Source organism: Chiloscyllium plagiosum, unplaced genomic scaffold (assembly GCF_037043375.1).
Source record: "Chiloscyllium plagiosum isolate Xiang-an unplaced genomic scaffold, Cpla_swu_hap1 HiC_scaffold_19, whole genome shotgun sequence".
Taxonomy (NCBI): Eukaryota; Metazoa; Chordata; class Chondrichthyes; order Orectolobiformes; family Hemiscylliidae; genus Chiloscyllium; species Chiloscyllium plagiosum.
This window is the reverse complement of record NW_028270157.1, coordinates 41,495,355-41,512,435: the sequence shown is the minus strand read 5'-3', so window position 1 is coordinate 41,512,435 and position 17,081 is coordinate 41,495,355. Positions and strand designations below refer to the sequence as shown.

The following is a 17,081-nucleotide window of genomic DNA, read 5'->3' as shown; positions in this document are numbered from 1 at the left end:
CTTCATCCCATTGTACTCCCGCGTCAATAAATGCCATACACGTCATGACATTGAACTTTTATTCCACCGCCTCCATCTCCAGGCTTACCTTTTCCTTTGGGACTCCCACCCACCCTCCTGAGACCCTTTCTCTCGCCTCCAACACACTCCATCCACTTGGACACCCCATGCTAATCTGTTACCCGCCTTTGACCTTTTTATCTCCAACTGCCGCCACAACATTGACTGCCTCAACCTGTCCACCCGTCTCACCCACTCCAAACTCCCACCCTCACAACACACAGCCCTGTACTTCCTCTGCTCCAACCCAAACCTCACTATCAAATCCACAGACAAGGGGGGTGTGCAGTGATAGTTTGGCACACTGACCTCTACACTGCTGAAGCCAGGTGCCAACTCACTCACAGACACCTCCTCCTACTGCCCCCTCAACAACGACCTCACCCCCCCAACACCAAACCATCATCTTCCAGACTATACACAACCTCCTCACCTCAGGGGATCTCCCATCCACAGCCTCCAGCCTCATTGTCCCCAAACTCCCACACAACCCAGTTCTACCCCTTACCTAAAATCCACAAAGCTGAAACTTTATTGCTGGAACAGCACAGCAGGTCAGGCAGCATCTAGGGAACAGAAGATTCGACGTTTCGGGCACATGCCCTGCCCGAAACGTCGAATCTTCTGTTCCCTAGATGCTGCCTGACGTGCTGTTCCAGCAATAAAGTTTCAGCTTTGATCTCCAGCGTCTGCAGACCTCACTTTCTCCTCTAAAATCCACAAACCTGACTGCCCCAGGTGACCCATCATCTCTGCTTGCTCCTGCCTGCCCTCCCCCCACCATCCTCCCCCACTCCCCAAACTTATCTCCTCATACCTGGACACTGTCCTGCCCGCCCTGGTCCAGGAATTCCCCACATTCATTTGGGACACCAACCATGCCCTCCACCTCCTCCAAGACATTCATTTCTCCGGTCCCCAATGCGTCATCTTCACCATGGACATCCAGAGCCTGTACATCTCCATCTGCCATGGAGAAGGCCTCCAAGCCCTCCGTTTCTTTCTCTCCCGCTGACACAACCAGTACCACTCCACCGACACATTCATTCAATTGGTGGTCCTCACTTTCAGCAACTTCACCTTTGAATCGTCCCATCTCTTTCAGACCAAAGGCACCCACATGGGCCCCAGCTATACCTGCCTCTTCATCGGATACTTGTTACAGTCCATCTTCCACAGCTACATTGGCACCATCCCTCACATTTTCCTCTGCTAAATCAATAAGTGTATCACCAATCCACAAGGAGGTTGAACGGTTCATCAATTTCATGAATACCTTCCACCCTGACCTCAAGTCATCTGGGCCATCTCTGACACTTCCGACCCCCTTCCTGGACCTCTCCATCTCCAGCAACTGACTCAACGTGGACATCTAATTCAAACCCACTGACTCCCACAGCTACCTGGACTTCACCTCCTCCCACCTTGCCTCCTGTAAAAATGCTATCCCTTATTCCCAATTCCTCTGCCTCTGTCATATTTGGTCCCAGGAGGAGCAATTCCATTCCAGGGCATCCCAGATGGTCTCCTACTTCAAGCACCACATTTCCCCTCCCACGTGATCAACAATGCCCTCCAACTCATGTCGTCCACTTCCCGCACCTCCACCCTCGAACCCGACCCCTCCAACTGCAACAAGGATACAACCACCCTGATCCTCACCTTCCACCCCACAAACCTCCAGCATCATCCTCTGCCATTTCTGCCACCTACAGACATCTCCAATAGAGATATATTCCCCTCCCATCCCCATCAACACTCTGCTCCTGCTCCTGCTCCTTGGATGCTGCCTGACCTGCTGTGCTTTTCTAACGCCATACTTTTTGACTCTGATCTCCAATATCTGCTGTCCTCACTTTCTCCTAGGGTGAGAGTTGGGGGAGTGTGTCTAAATTCTGTCCCATGTGATGGTTCCTGGCTACAAGTACTTAGCTTCCTCCATGGAAAATATAGTAGACATCTCAGAAACCCAGCAGAATACGTTATGGCTGCTGGATCTATGCTCAGATCCACACACCATTGCTACAGCCATGGATGAAGTTCAACAATGATGAGGCAAGATCGGCACGAGATACCTTGTCCTCCTTCATAGCAGCAGATGTAAGCTATTCCCCCATCCAGTCTGTTCTGCCATTCAATGAGATCATGCTATTCTACTAATCATCCACTTCGCTTTCCTGAGTTTTTCCTCATAATCATTGATTCCCTTACTGATTAAAATTCTATCTGAGCTGTAAATATATTTGATGACCTAGCCTCAACAGCCCTCTGTGGTAAAGAATCCACAGATTCACAACCTTCTGAAAGAAGAAATTCCTCCTCATCTCTGTGTTAAATGTATGACCTGTCATTCTGAGATGATACCCCCTGGTCCTGGACACTCCCATAGGGGGGAAACAATGCTTCTGCATCTACCCTGTGACGTCCCCTAACAAGCTTGTATGTTTCAGCCAGGTCATCTCTCATTCTTCTAAATTCCAATGAGTACAGGCTCAACCTACTCAACCTCTCCTCAAAAGACATTCCTGCCACACCTGGTATCAGCCCAGTGAACCTTCTTTGGACTGCCTCCAATGTCAATATATACTTCCTTTGATAAGGGGCCCAAAACTGTTCATAGTATTTCAGCTGTGGTCTGACTTGTGCCTTGTACAGTTTTACCAAAACCTCTCTGGTTTTGTGCGTCATCCCCTTTGAAAAAGGTGAACATTCCATTTGCCTAGGTGAAAGTGAGGACTGCAGGTGCTGGAGATCAGAGTCAAAATTAGAGTGGTGCTGGAAAAACACAGCAGGTCAGGCAGCATCCGAGGAGCAAGAAAATCGATGTTTTGGGCAAAAGCCCTTCATGCCTCGGAGAAAGTGAGGACTGCAGATGCTGGAGATCAGAGCTGAAAAATGAAGAAGGGCTTATGCCCGAAACACTAATTCTCCTGCTCCTTGGATGCTGCCTGACCTGCTGCGCTTTTCCAGCAACACATTTCTCAACCCTATTACAAGTGAAACGTGGATACTAGCTTTTTGTAATTCATGGACAAGGGCTCCCAAATCCCTCTGTTTAGTTGCCAGCATTAGGTGCTAAGTGATGTCATTTGTATTTCTGCCATTGTGTGTAATGTCCACACTTATGTCCTCAGTCACATCACTCCACTCTTCACAACTGGCATAGTGCCAAAACTACCAGCACTGCATAACCAAACATTATGGTCTTTCTGAATATCTGCCTTAAGGATATAATTCCATTCCCGTTAACTATTCATTCCCTCCCTGCTTCAACAAAATCTATAAAATGTTTCACATGTAATTTGCCTTTAATCAATTTGTGCTGACTGTCCTTGATTAACTCATGCATTTCTAAATGCTTTCTAGTATTCTCTTAAAGCACAGATTCTCAGAGTTTGTGCAGGCTTGACATTTGACTAGCTACACTCATTTCAACCTCTGCATTCACCTGTTAGCCAAAATGACCTCAGATGTTTTCAAACTCCCATCCTTCAACTTTATTTTCAACACAAAATGCCAAAACATTTTATTTCAATTCAGAGCAAGCAAATCTAATTAAATATTATAGACAAATTATTGATATAAATTGAGTTAAAAATGTGTAGAATTCAAATGCTTCTACTTCCTCCATTGCATATGGTTTACAACTGATCCTGTGGGATTCTTTCATTCCTTTGTCTGTTTCTCTCTTTCTCTCTCCCTTACCCAGCCGCCTAGATGATCTTCTTAATTACATTATCAACTTCAAGATGCTTTCCAATTGTTACTGCTTTGTCATCTGTCTCCCTCATCACTACACATTTCCATTTCCTTCCTTCTTAAAAGTAATGACTGCAGCTTCCCATACAACTTGCCAGTAACTCCCTTGAGAGTTTATTATTCATATCTAAATCAAAGTTCTGATTGCCAACAGAGCAACATAGTGACTGAGCATAATTGTCCCATTACATGACATAAGTGCATTTCAGCAGAAATGTATATTGTAACAGTGACTACATTTCTGAAGTGTTTCATTGGCTGTAAAATAAGTTGGGGCATTAGATTAGATTAGATTACATTACATTACAGTGTGGAAACAGGCCCTTCGGCCCAACAAGTCCACACCGACCCGCCGAAGCGAAACCCACCCATACCCCTACATTTATCCCTTACTAACACTACGGGCAATTTAGCATGGCCAATTCACCTGACCTGCACATCTTTGGACTGTGGGAGGAAACCGGAGCACCCGGAGGAAACCCACGCAGACACGGGGAGAACGTGCAAACTCCACACAGTCAGTCGCCTGAGGCGGGAAATGAACCCGGGTCTCTGGCGCTGTGAGGCAGTAGTGCTAACCACTATGCCACCGTGCCGCCCACTAATTCTGAGATTGTAAGTTGCTGTATACATTTACATTCATTTTTTTTTTCCCTTTTGAAAGAGACCTTGGAAAGCAGGCTCATTGTTCCTTGAGAGTGGAGTCACAGGAAGACAGGGTAGTGAAGAAAGCATTAGGTATGTTTGCCTTTGTTGGTCAGTGCATTGAATATGAGAGTTCAGATGTCATGTTACGGCTGTAAAGGACAATAATTAAGCCACTTTTGGATTGCTGTGTACAGTTCTGGTCCCCCTACTGTATGAATGATGTTGTAAACCTTGAAAGGGTTCAGAAAAGATTTACAAGGATGTTGCCATGGTTGGATGTTTGAACTATAAGGAGAGGCTGAATGGACTGGAGATCTTTTCCCTGGAGCATCAAAGGTTGACAGATGACCTCATAGAGGTTTGTAAAATCATGAGGGACATGGGTAGGGTGAATAGGCAAGGTCTTTTTCCCAGGGTAAGGGAGTCCAAAACTAGAGGGCATAGGTTTAAGGTGAGAGAGGAAAGATTTAAAAGAGACCTGAGGAGTAACTTTTTCACATAAATAGTGGTGCGTGTATAGAATGAGCTGCCTGAGGAAGTAGTGGAGGCTGATGCAATAACAACATTTAAAAAGTATCTGGATGTATTTATGAATAGGAGGGATTTAAAAGGATATGGACCAAATGCTAGCAAATGGGACTAGATTAATTTAGGCTATCTGGCTGGGATGGAAGAGTTGGACTAAAGGGTCTGTTTCCATGCTGTACATTTGTATGACTCTAAGTCACTGGTTGGAAATCTGGAGAAGTCATTATGCCTGCTTTCTCCTACCCAGTACATGAATGCCAAATCTTCACTCTGTGCTCAAGACTTCTTTTTAACCCAAAATTATACTTTGTTCATAAAATTTTTAAAAATGTATTGTATGACATTTTTAAAGTGATTAAACAGCATAAAATACCGTCTCTATCCCGGGTTCTGTACATTGTGTACCTGCAAACACAATCCTTCTTTGACCTCCAGATAAAACAGAACATTGCTCAGCTGACTGCTGCAGTGCAGGTTCAGGAAATGGGCCATGTACCGAAACACTGAGAGCACCTTTTACTTGATGGCCAGGTCTTTACCCACAATGAGAGGTAGCATCACTTTTACATGCACGGTTTCTGCCTCACCTTGGCGATAGGCTTCTTCCAGTTTTCAGCCCACACCCCACTCTCTCCAAACCATATCAACCAGAACCTTCAGGTTATCTGTCCTGATGGTGAAGGGGATAAAGGATCGTTTGGCTCTGTTCCCAAAGAACAAGTCTCAATTTACATTGGTTCCTGAGGCCAATTTGAACTGGTCGCAGAAACTCATGAATCTGTGCATCAACAGTGGATCCAAGCAAAAGACAGTGACATTATCTGTGTAAAGGGCACTTTGACCTGCAGGCCTCCACTGCCTGGGATAGTCACCTGTCTCAAACCCGTATCCTTCCTGACAGACTTCCAGACCTGGTATCCAGTTGAGGTAGATATCTACCCACCCCATCCTGCACCTTGGCAATTGTTTCCCTGAGTAGTGTGAGGCTCTTAAAGAAATTGCAGCCTGGTACAGCACAGGCCTGTTCAGAGTGAATCACAGACTACAGAGCAGACCTGATGCAGTTGGCAATGATCTTGGGCAGAACTTTATTGTCCACACTCACAGGGAGGTGGACCAAAACTACTCTTCAATAATGGCCCCTTCTGTTAACGTTACGACACACTTAAACCAAAAGTTAGAGCTGAGGTCTTCCTGGACGGCATGTTCAGTATCACTTCTCATGTTGCACTCATCCATTAAGCTAATAGTGGAGTTTAGTTTTTAAAAGTTCTTAACAAACTCAGAAATATACTTTTGGAGAAAAAGAACAACAATTGAAATCAAAGGAATAAATATTGAAATGTTAAAAATGTCTATCGTCACAATTTGTCTGCAGAGATTTTTATCTTATTTAAATATTAGTGCAATATAGCTTGTGGCAATACTTCATACTTCAGCTCTTTTGAAGAGTCATCTAGACTCGAAATGTTAACTTGCTTTCTCTCCATGGATACTGCCTGACCCACTATGATCTCCAACATTTTTTGTTTTCATTTCTGGCACCAAGACTTCTATTGGAGCTAGGGTTACACAGTGAAAATTAGAATGTATCTTGGTACTGCTCCTGGACTGGTTTTACCAGGTTGCTTTCCAGGTTTTGGGGAACTTCTGTTGATTAAATACAAGGCTAAAAGTATGCACAATCTGATTAGGATCTGACATTATTATCACGATAAGACAAAATTGTTATCATAATTAATAGTCACCTTAATAGTTCTGCATCTGTTACTCACCTGATTGTGTCTCCAGAGAACTATGCTGTAAAGTAACATTTACAATTCAACAACCACATAACACAAGAGAGGGAACGAATTACTCAAATGTACGGCATTTATCAAATGTTGTAGAAGAGATTAAAGTTGATCTGGAACTAATTATTGAATATACCTGGTCTGGCAAATGCTCAATTTTAAATTTCTCCTCATTGTCTTCAAATTCCTCCATTATTTCAATCACTCTTACCCCATGCCATCTCCCCTCTCAGTTATCAGTGTAACCTCCTGGAGCTCTACAGCTTTACAAGATTATTGCATTCTGCTCTGGCATCTTCATACTTGATTGTAATTACGATTGATATCCATATTCAACAGTTGAATAGGCCCAAAGTTCGGATATTCCATCTTTAAACTTTAAACTTCTTTATCTCTCCCTCACCATTAAACACCCTCCTTAAATCTACCTTTTTGACCAATTTCTGGTGTCATAATATCTCCTTCAGTAACTTGGTGAATAATTTTGTTTGCTACTATGCCTGTGAAGTGCCTTGGATATTTTAGGAGGTACATGAATGCAATTCATTACTTTGCTTTTTGAGTAAACACAAAATGTGCTCCATTGATGAGTGAGGTAGTAAAAACAGGCAGCCCGAGGCAGGAATCAAACCCAGGTCCCTGGCACTGCGAGGCAGCAGTGCTAACAACTGAGTCAATGTGCTGCTGATGTTGAAGGTGCTTGCATATTTAAAGGACTCTCAGGCTTTCACTCATACAGGCCCAGCTCCTATGCCTGATCGTTGGTCTATGCTGACCACACTGATACTATTTGCAGTACTCCTTAACTGAAGTGTTTTTTATGATTAGTATCCAAGGTGGTCCTTGCTGGAAAGCTAATGCATTAGGTAAGGTTGGAAAGAGACATAGAATCTGTAACACTCATTACTTAGAACCAGTGTGTTGAGATACTGGCAGCATCTGCGAAATCTTCATTAGCCTGACATCAGGCATGGAACTGCAAGTCCCTCCTGTTTATGGAGAGGTCAGCTTTTCTTATGAGATCACATGGTGATCTGCTCATTACACATACGAGGAGAATGGCAAATGAGGAGAGTAAGCAGGAAGTTCTGATTAGATTCCCTACAGTATGGAAACAGGCCCTTCAGCCCAGCAAGTCCACACTGGCCCTCCGAAGAGTAACCCATCCATTCCCCTACCCTATATTTACCCCTGACTAATGCACCTAACACTTTAGCATGGCCAATTCACTTGAACTGCACATCTTTGGATTGTGGGAGGAAACCGGAGCACCCAGAGACTGTGCAAACTCCACACAAACAGTTGCCCAAGGCAGAAGTTGAGCTCGGATCCCTGGCACTGTGAGGCAGCAGTGGTAAATAATGAGCCACCGTGCCACTGATATTGAAGATGCTTGCACATTTGATGGACTCTCAGGCTTTCACTCACTGTAAGACAGTAACTTGGCCTTTGCTGCCCCAAATAAACCCTACGCTGGTCAAAAATGACAGAACATGGCCCTAGGTTTCCATGATTCCTTCCTCATGATTCTGCTCCATTTTCCATGCCCCTGAGAATGCAGCAGAAGGTATTAAACCAAGGCAGCCTGAGAGTTAATGCCAATGGACACCACAACAGAACCCAGATCTGGTGAATCATCATCATCATAATTGATGGTCCCTCACAGACGAGTATGACTCTCTTCCACTCTCAGGGTGAGTTCGTAGGTGGATCTGCAGACTGATAGGGTTACCACAGGCTCCATTACACGTGGGGCATGTGGCTATTCTGGGAAGAGGTGGGTGGGACATTAGTATGGCTTCTTTCACTGTTTTCGCTTGGCTTCCATTTCTCCTGATAAGAGTGAATGATACCCTGTGGTCCATAAGGGGAATGGATGGGTTACTCTTCGGAGGGCCAGTGTGGACTTGCTGGGCTGAAGGGCCTGTTTCCATACTGTAGGGAATCTAATCAGAACTTCCTGCTTACTCTCCACTGCAGATGGAGACTCATTGGGGCATCCTTCAGTCTCACTGTGTCAGAGCAGAGAGATGTCAGAAAGTACAATTGGATGTAAACCTCAGCAGCAGACGAAATAGCTGCACTAGATTAGTAGTGGGAGCTCATGCTGTCAGAACTCCACCAGTTGCAGAACTGTGCAGCTGTCAATCATTTACTGGGGAGGATTCAGGAGCTGCCATGACTATAGCTGCTCATGAGGTCCTCAAGCACTCTTTGGGATGACACACAATGATCCTCTTTGTCTCTTTGTCTGTCTGCAGGAGAAGGTTACACACAAAGGGAAGCTAGCAGGAGCAGAATGACCTGAGGTGCTGGATATTCAGATTCTGGCGACTTTCAATGAGGAAGCAGTCACACTGGCAGCGAGGGAATCATGACCAAGCCTGTGCCAAGGGAGAGGAAGGGAGAAAGTGAGGACTGCAGATGGAGATCAGAGACAAAAAGTGTGGTGCTGGAAAAGCACAGCAGGTCAGGCAGCATCTGAGGAGCAGGAGAGTCGATGTTTCACGCATAAGCTCTTCATCAGGAATGTGTGGCCCAAGGGGGCTGAGAGAAAAATGGGAGGGGATTGCAGCAGGGGGTAAGGTAGCTGGGAATGCAATAGGTGGATGAAGGTGGGGGGGTGATGGTAATAGGTCAGAGTGGAGGGTGGAGCGGATAGGTGGGAAGGAAGATGGACAAGTAGGACAGTTGAAAAGAGTGGTGCGTGTTGGATGTGGGATAAGGTTGGGGAGGAGAGATGAAGAAACTGGTGAAATCGACATTGTTCCCGTGCGGTTAGAGGGTCCCCAAGGCGGAAGATGAAGCATTCTTCCTCCAGCCATTGGATAGCTAGAATTTGGCAGTGGAGGAGGCATAGGATTTGCATGTCCTTGGCAGAGTGGGAGGCTATGGGGCGGTGGGGTTGTTTAATGCGTGTGTCGCCAGAGATGTTCTCTGAAAAGTTCTGCAATTATTGTCCTGTAACCCAATGTAGAGGAGATCACATCGAGAGCAATTGGCGCAGTAGATGAGGTATGTGAAGGTGAAGGAAAATCTGATTCAGATGTGAAAGGATCCTTTAGCACCTTGGATGGAGGTGAGGAAGAAGGTGTGGGCATAGATTTTACATCTCTTAGGGTGGCAAGGGAAACTGCCAGGAGTGTAGGGAGAGTTGCGGGGGGTATGGACCTAAAAAGGGAACTGTAGATGGAATGCAAATAAGGGTGGGGAGGGAAATATATCTGTGATGGTGGGGTCTGACTGTAGGTGGCGGAAATGGCGGAGGATGAGGTGTTGCATCTGGAGGTTAGTGGGGTGGAAGGTGAGGACGAGGGGAGTTCTATTCTTATTGTGATTGTAGGGGTTTTTTAGATTATAGATTATAGAGTCATACAGCACGGAAACAGACCCTTCAGTCTAATCAGTCCATGCCGACCATAATCCCAAACTAAACTAGTCCAACTGCCTGCACTTGGCCCACATTCCTCAAATATTTCCTATTCATGCACTTATCTAAATGTCTTTTAAACATTGTAACAGTAGCCACATCCACTACTTCCTCTGTAAGTTCATTTCTCACACGAACTAGTCTGAAAAATAAATTGCAGGAACATGACGTGTTTGCACATTCTCCCCATGTTTGCGGGGGCTTCCTTCGGGTGCTCTGGCCTCCCCCCACAATGTAAAGACGTGCATGTTTGGTGAATTGGCCATGCTAAATTGCCCATAGTGTCCAGGTATGTGTAGGTTAGGTGCATTAGTTGGGGTAAATGTGGAGTAGTAGAGTTGGGGAATGGGTCTGGTTGGGTTATACTTCGGAGGGTCGGTGTGGACTTGTTGGGCTGAACGGTCTGTTTCCACACTGTAGGGATTCTATGACTATGTGTTTAAATCTTTCTCCTCCCACCTTAAAAATATGCCCCTAGTTGGGTTCAAGGGTGGAGGTGCAAGAAGTGAGAAGAACAATGGAGGACATTGTTGACCACATTGAAGGGGAAATTGCAGTCCTTGAAGAAGGAGGCCACCTGGGGTGTTCTATGGATGAATTAATCCTCTTGGGAACAGATACAGCAGAGGCAGAGTAATTGGAAGTAAGGGAGGAGTAGTCCAGGTAGCTGTGGGTTTGAAGTAGATGTCCGTGTTGAGTTGGTTGCCAGTAATGGGATGGAGATGTCCGAGATTGTCCAGGTGAACTTGAAGTCAGGGTGGATAGTGTTCATGAGGCTGATGAACTGTTCAACCTCCACGTGGGAGCTCGAGGTAGCACTGATACAGTCATTGATGGAGTGGAGGAAAAGGTAGGGGATGATGCCAGTATAGCTGCGGAATATGGACTGTTCCACGTACCCAACGAAGAGGCAGGCATAACTGGGGCCCATGCAGGTGCCAATGGCTGCCCCTTTGGTCTGAAGGATGTGGGAAGATTCGAAGGAGAAATTATTGAGAGTGAGGACCAGTTCAGCCAATCGAATGAGTGTGTACTGATTGGGTCAGTGGGAAAGGAAGAAACGGAAGGCTTGGAAGCCTGCATCAGGGCAGATGGATGTGTATGAGGACTGTATGTCCAAGATGAAGATGAGGCATTGGGGGTCGGGGAACCAAAAGTCTCGGAGGAGGTGGAGGGCATTGGTGAGGTCTCAAATGTATGTGGGGAGATCGTGGACCAAGCATGCACTAAAAAACCCAATCGCTCCATGGCCGAACATTTCAACTTCCCCTCCCACTCCGCCACAGACATGCAAATTCTGGGCCTCCTGCACTGCCAAATTCTAGCCACCCAACACCTGCTGGAAGATTGCCTCATCTTCTGCCTTGGGACCCTCCAAACACATGGGATCAATGTCGATTCTACCAGTTTCCTTATCAGCCTTCCACCAATCTTATTCCGGATCCAAACCTCCAACTCGGCACCGCTCTCTTGAACTGTCCTAACAGTCCAGCTTCCTTCCCACCTATCCATTCCAGCCTCCACTCAGACCTGACACTATCACCACCCACCTTCATCTATCTATCGCATTCCCAGCTACCTTTCCCAAAGCCTTACCCCCCCTCCCATTTATCTCTCAGCCCCCTTGGGCACTCCCCACATTCCTGATGCTTGAAACATCGACTCTCCTGCTCCTTGGATGCTTTTCCAGCACCACATGTTTTGACAAGGAAGAGACATGTTTTGATAAGCAAGTGATAGAGGCCTGCAGTACCTAACTGGCATTCCTCCACTCTGTGAGTGCCCGATGGCATTTTCCTTGGAAAGAAGGGACATCTGGAGAGAGGTAGAGGTGCCACACCCCCACTCCCCCACCTTTTACTTCTGTTCATGGTTATATTTGTAAAGTGCAGTTCCAAGCACCAATCCAGCTGCCACGGTGTGTTCTGGGTTTCTAAAGCAGATATCCAGCATTTCTATGGAGGCATGCAGGAGCCATGGCATCTTGAAATGTGGACAACATCCTCTTTCTTCTGCTGCAGTTCTCACAGAAAATAAAAGCTCATGGGTGGCACGACTGTGTAATCAATGCAATTTATGCAATATGTAAATATATGTTCACTTTCCCTGCTTATATACATATTGGAGGCTCATTATGCTGTTAAGTGCTGACATGGTTGGCTGAGGTGAAGGAAATGGATTATCTTCCCCTCTTAAGATGCAATGATGGTTTTCCATTGCAAGACTACTTATTGTTTCACTTCATCAGCATTTTGTATGCCTCATTTTGATCTCAATGTATCAGGAAGGATAAACATAACTGTGGGGTTCTTGTGGCACAGTGTAGGGTTGCCACCTTTGAGCCTGGAGGTCTGGGTTCAAATCCTACCTGTGTCACAGGAGTGTAATAACAACACTGAATGGAATGATGAGAAAATATTTGCTCAGAGCCCTTGTGGCACAGGGGTAGTGATTCTACCTTTAAAACAGGAGGTGAGGGCTCAAGTCCTACATGCTGTGGAGGTATGTAATAACATCACTGAACAGGTTGATTAGAAAATATCTAAACTGATTGCAGGGAGGTGGCACTATCTGGTGAGGTAAGAATGAAGAGACTGGTCCTGTTTTTCATATCATTGCAGAGATAATTCATGTCAGATGTGAAGAAATCTGGAAAAGCCCTATAGGGTAGAGGCAGGAAAGATTTTTTTCCCTGCCTGAGATCTCCAGAGTCAAGAGAAACATTCTTAGAATAACAAGTAGCCAATACATGACTGAGATATAGGGGCCTTCATCTTTGAGGGGAGTTGTGAGGGTTTCCAAGTCTCCTCGCCATTAGGTAGTGGACATTTTCCCTGAGGATACAATGGAACTTTCTGGATGAGAAAGATATTCAGGGTTTCAGGGAGAGTAAAGAAATAAGGGGATGATTTACATCAGTTCTGATTTTGAAGATTGGTGGACCATGCTCAATGTTCTGATTGGGCTACTCTTGTTCCGTTTCCTAGACAAAGCTCCAGCCTTTTTCAGACCAGCTCCACCCATCTCCACTGCCCACTGTTTGCTGCCTTCTTCAATCCATTGTGCCGTGCTGACCCACTCTCCCTCTCCTCGGGCCACCTTCTTTGACTTTGTAAGATGGAGTGAAAGGGGCATTTACTGGAGAAATACATGGGAACAAATATCAGGAAAGTTGTAAAATGGGCAGCTTATCCTTTATAACCCATTTTTCAGTATCATGGAAAGACAATATCTAAATTTAAAAACAAAATCCTGAGAATTCTTAGCAGATCTGGCATCATATATGAATGGGTTAACAGAGTTAAAGTATAAAGTTGACCTTTATAGAACTGGAGATGATCAGCCAATATCTACTGTAAAGTATTATTATTTTTAATTCCCACTCACTCAATACTTGGATACAATTATCATCCACTTAGCTGGATTTTAAGCTGTCATTCATCACTGGAAATGCTTGTAGTAAATCATCTAGGGAAACTATTTCTGTGGGCTAATAGACAGGACAGCATTCTCAGGCTGTTTGTTACCTTATTGGAATTAACTTGGAAGAAAAAAAAACTAGTCGGAGATTAGAGAAGTAAAGATTCATTAACCAGAGAAAGAGACATTTGGAGAGAAAATAGATGGAAACATGAGAAAGGCCAGAAACAGAAAGGTTTATGAGACATTTTTTCAGTAAAAAATCTGTTTTTAGTAATCCCGAGCTCTCCTTTACAACCATTCGTATTCTCTTTATCTTTTGCTATGGGCACCTTCACCATCTGTTCTAATCACTCCTCCGCCCCCTTTGCCAACAGCATAAAAACCATAACTTGCCAGCCTTCTTCAGTTCTAGACAGGAGTCATTAGATTTGAAAGATTAGCCCTACTTCTCTCTCAACAGATGCGGTCTCCCCACAGATGCTGTCAGAGCGGTTGAATTTCTCCAACATTTTCTATTTTTATTTCAGATTTCCAGTATCTCCAATATTATACATTTATGTAACAGCAAAACATATGTGCCAAGTACAGTGTCTGTATAATCAATCTTATTGATAGCAACACTCTCAGACAATGGGCTATGTGGGGGTCATGGGACTGCTCATCTTCTACTGTACATTGTTAGCAAAGTTAGCCTTAGATGCAGAGACACCTGTAATTCTTATTTCAATTGTAATGTAATTTTTTCAGCATGTTCACAAGGTGTTTTGATTTCCAGGTATCCATTTTTGATGTGTTTATTTGTCTGGATTTCACAGATAATACAAAACTCAAAAATAGGACAGAATTAACGTGAAACAAGGACTGAATATTTCATTTATCCAACATTAAAAAGTCTCCCATTATCACAGAATCCCTCCAGTTCGGAAACAGGCCATTCAGCAAGTCTACACCAACCCTCTGAAGAGTAACCCAGCCAGACTCATTCCCCTACCCTATTACTCTATGTTTACCCATGACTAATGTACCTAACCTACACATCCCTGAACACTATGGGCAATTTAGCATGGCCAATTCACCTAACCTGCACATCTTTGGATTGTGGGAGGAAACCCATGCAGACACAGGGAGAATGTGCAAACTACACACGGACAGTTGTCGGAGACTGGAATTGAACCTAGGTCCCATGAAGCAGCATGCTAACCACTGAGCTACCATGCTACCCCAAGTTGTGTGGGGTGAGAGTAGTCTGAATTGAGTTGAGAGTCTTGTTTGACTCATCTCACACATTGAACTCACATGGCCAATCTGAAGCCCTTCCCATTCTGGGTAGAAGCACCTTAGTGGGCGGCACGGTGGCACAGTGGTTAGCACTGCTGCCTCACAGCGCCTGAGACCTGGGTTCAATTCCCGCCTCAGGCGACTGACTGTGTGGAGTTTGCACGTTCTCCCCGTGTCTGCGTGGGTTTCCTCCGGGTGCTCCGGTTTCCTCCCACAGTCCAAAGATCTGCAGGGTCAGGTGAATTGGCCATACTAAATTGCCCGTAGTGTTAGATAAGGGATAAATGTAGGGGTAGGGGTGGGTTTCGCTTAGGCGGGTCGGTGTGGACTTGTTGGGCCGAAGGGCCTGTTTCCACACTGTAATGTAATCTAATGTAATCTAATCTAAGCTGCATCCACATCATTCAAGGAACTGCTTCTCCTGCTTTCTGCTACTGTCCCGATCAGATGCCTAGTGACTGCCTTACTTGAATCAGGTGATACCCTGCAAGGGTAGCAATTGGCTCTTGTCTCAACCCTTTCCCAAGGACATGAGGAGTAATAATACCCTCAGCACGTGACCTCGAAAGTGATCTTCACCATGTTTCAGTATTTTTAATCAATCTGTCCAATATGTTATGACACATCTCTAGGGCAGGAAGGACTTGAACCACACTACCACATATGCCCATGCGGGACTAAATTGGGTTTGGATATCTGATCGGCATGGATGGGTTGGACTGAAGGGTCTGTTTCCATGCTGTACATCTCTGTGACTCTATGACTCTACTCTGCTTCATATCTAAGCCAATATGTTTGAAAGTTGCTCAAAGACTAAATTCCAATTTTAAATTCTACACTAATGTTGCTAAATATGGGTTTCTCAAAATTATCACCATTCCACAAGCGATTATCAATATGTATATTAAAATTGCCTGAAAGATTTCCTTTGTACCAAAAAAGATTTACAGGATCTGATTTCAGCTATAAATAGACCTCAACAAGTAAAACTGACTCTGGAGGCATCATTCAGATCATAGATACATTTGATTAATTTACATATAAATAGCAAAACGGTGGTAAAAAGAGAGTGGAGCTGAATTGGGACCATGAGAAATTAACATGGGGCATAACTATAAAATGAAAACATCCGACTTTACCAAGGAAGGATATAGTGACCAGATTACAATATTACAGAAGGTTATTCAGAAGGGTTTTGTGACGAGACAGGCCCGCAAACAGAATGGGCAACATTTAAGCAGCCGGGCCTCATGGTATTTTCAGGACAGGTCAAGCACAAAGCATGTGCACAAGACAAAGGCAAGGAAGAACAGGCCTGGACTTGCCCAGGAAAATAAGGCTGATTAAAGTATCAAAGTAAGGCAAGCAGATTCACTGGTGCCTTAGATTCCTGCCATGATCATGCGTAGAGAGGGGGACATACTCTTGACACATGGGGGATGGAGGCCAAGGTCAGCCCCAGAGTCTTCCAAATATAGCATTGGGATCCCAATGGAAGCTGTGATCTAAAGAAGAACAAAGAAAATTACAGCACCGGAACAGGTCTTTAAGCCCGCCAAGCCTGCATCGATCCAGATCCTCGAACTAAACCTGTCACCTATGTTCTAAGGATCTGTATCCCTCTGCTCCCTGCCCATTCATGTATCTGTCTTGATTCATCTTAAATGACGCTATTGTGCCTGCCTCCACCACCTCTGCTGGCAACATGTTCCAGGCACCCACCATCCTCTGCATAAAGAACTTTCCACCACACATCTTCCTTAAAGTTTTCCCCTCTCACCTTAAACTCATGACCCCAAGTAATAGAATTCCCCACTCTGGGTAAAATCTTCTTGCTATCCACCCTGTCTATACCTCTTAGGATTTTATAGACCTCAATCAGGACATCCCTCAACCTCTGTCCTTTTAATGAAAATAATCCTATCGACTCATCCTCTCTTCATAGCCAGCATCCTCCATACCAGGCAACATCCTGGTGAACTTCCTCTGCACCCTCTCCAAAGCATCCACATCTCTTTGGTAATGTGGTAACCAGAACTGTATGCAGTATTCCAAACGTGGCTGAACCAAAGTCTTATACAATTGTAACATGACCTGCCAATTCCTGTATTCAATATCTCATCCAATGAAGGAAAGCATGTCTTATGCCTTCTTGAGCACTT

General features: G+C 44.9%; 1 pseudogene; it reads right to left on the bottom strand.

Annotated features, from left to right (window-relative positions):
- Positions 1–14,871: 14,871 nt before the first annotated feature.
- LOC148146760 (Nuclear RNase P) lies at positions 14,872–15,501 on the bottom strand (annotated as a pseudogene).
- Positions 15,502–17,081: the final 1,580 nt, after the last annotated feature.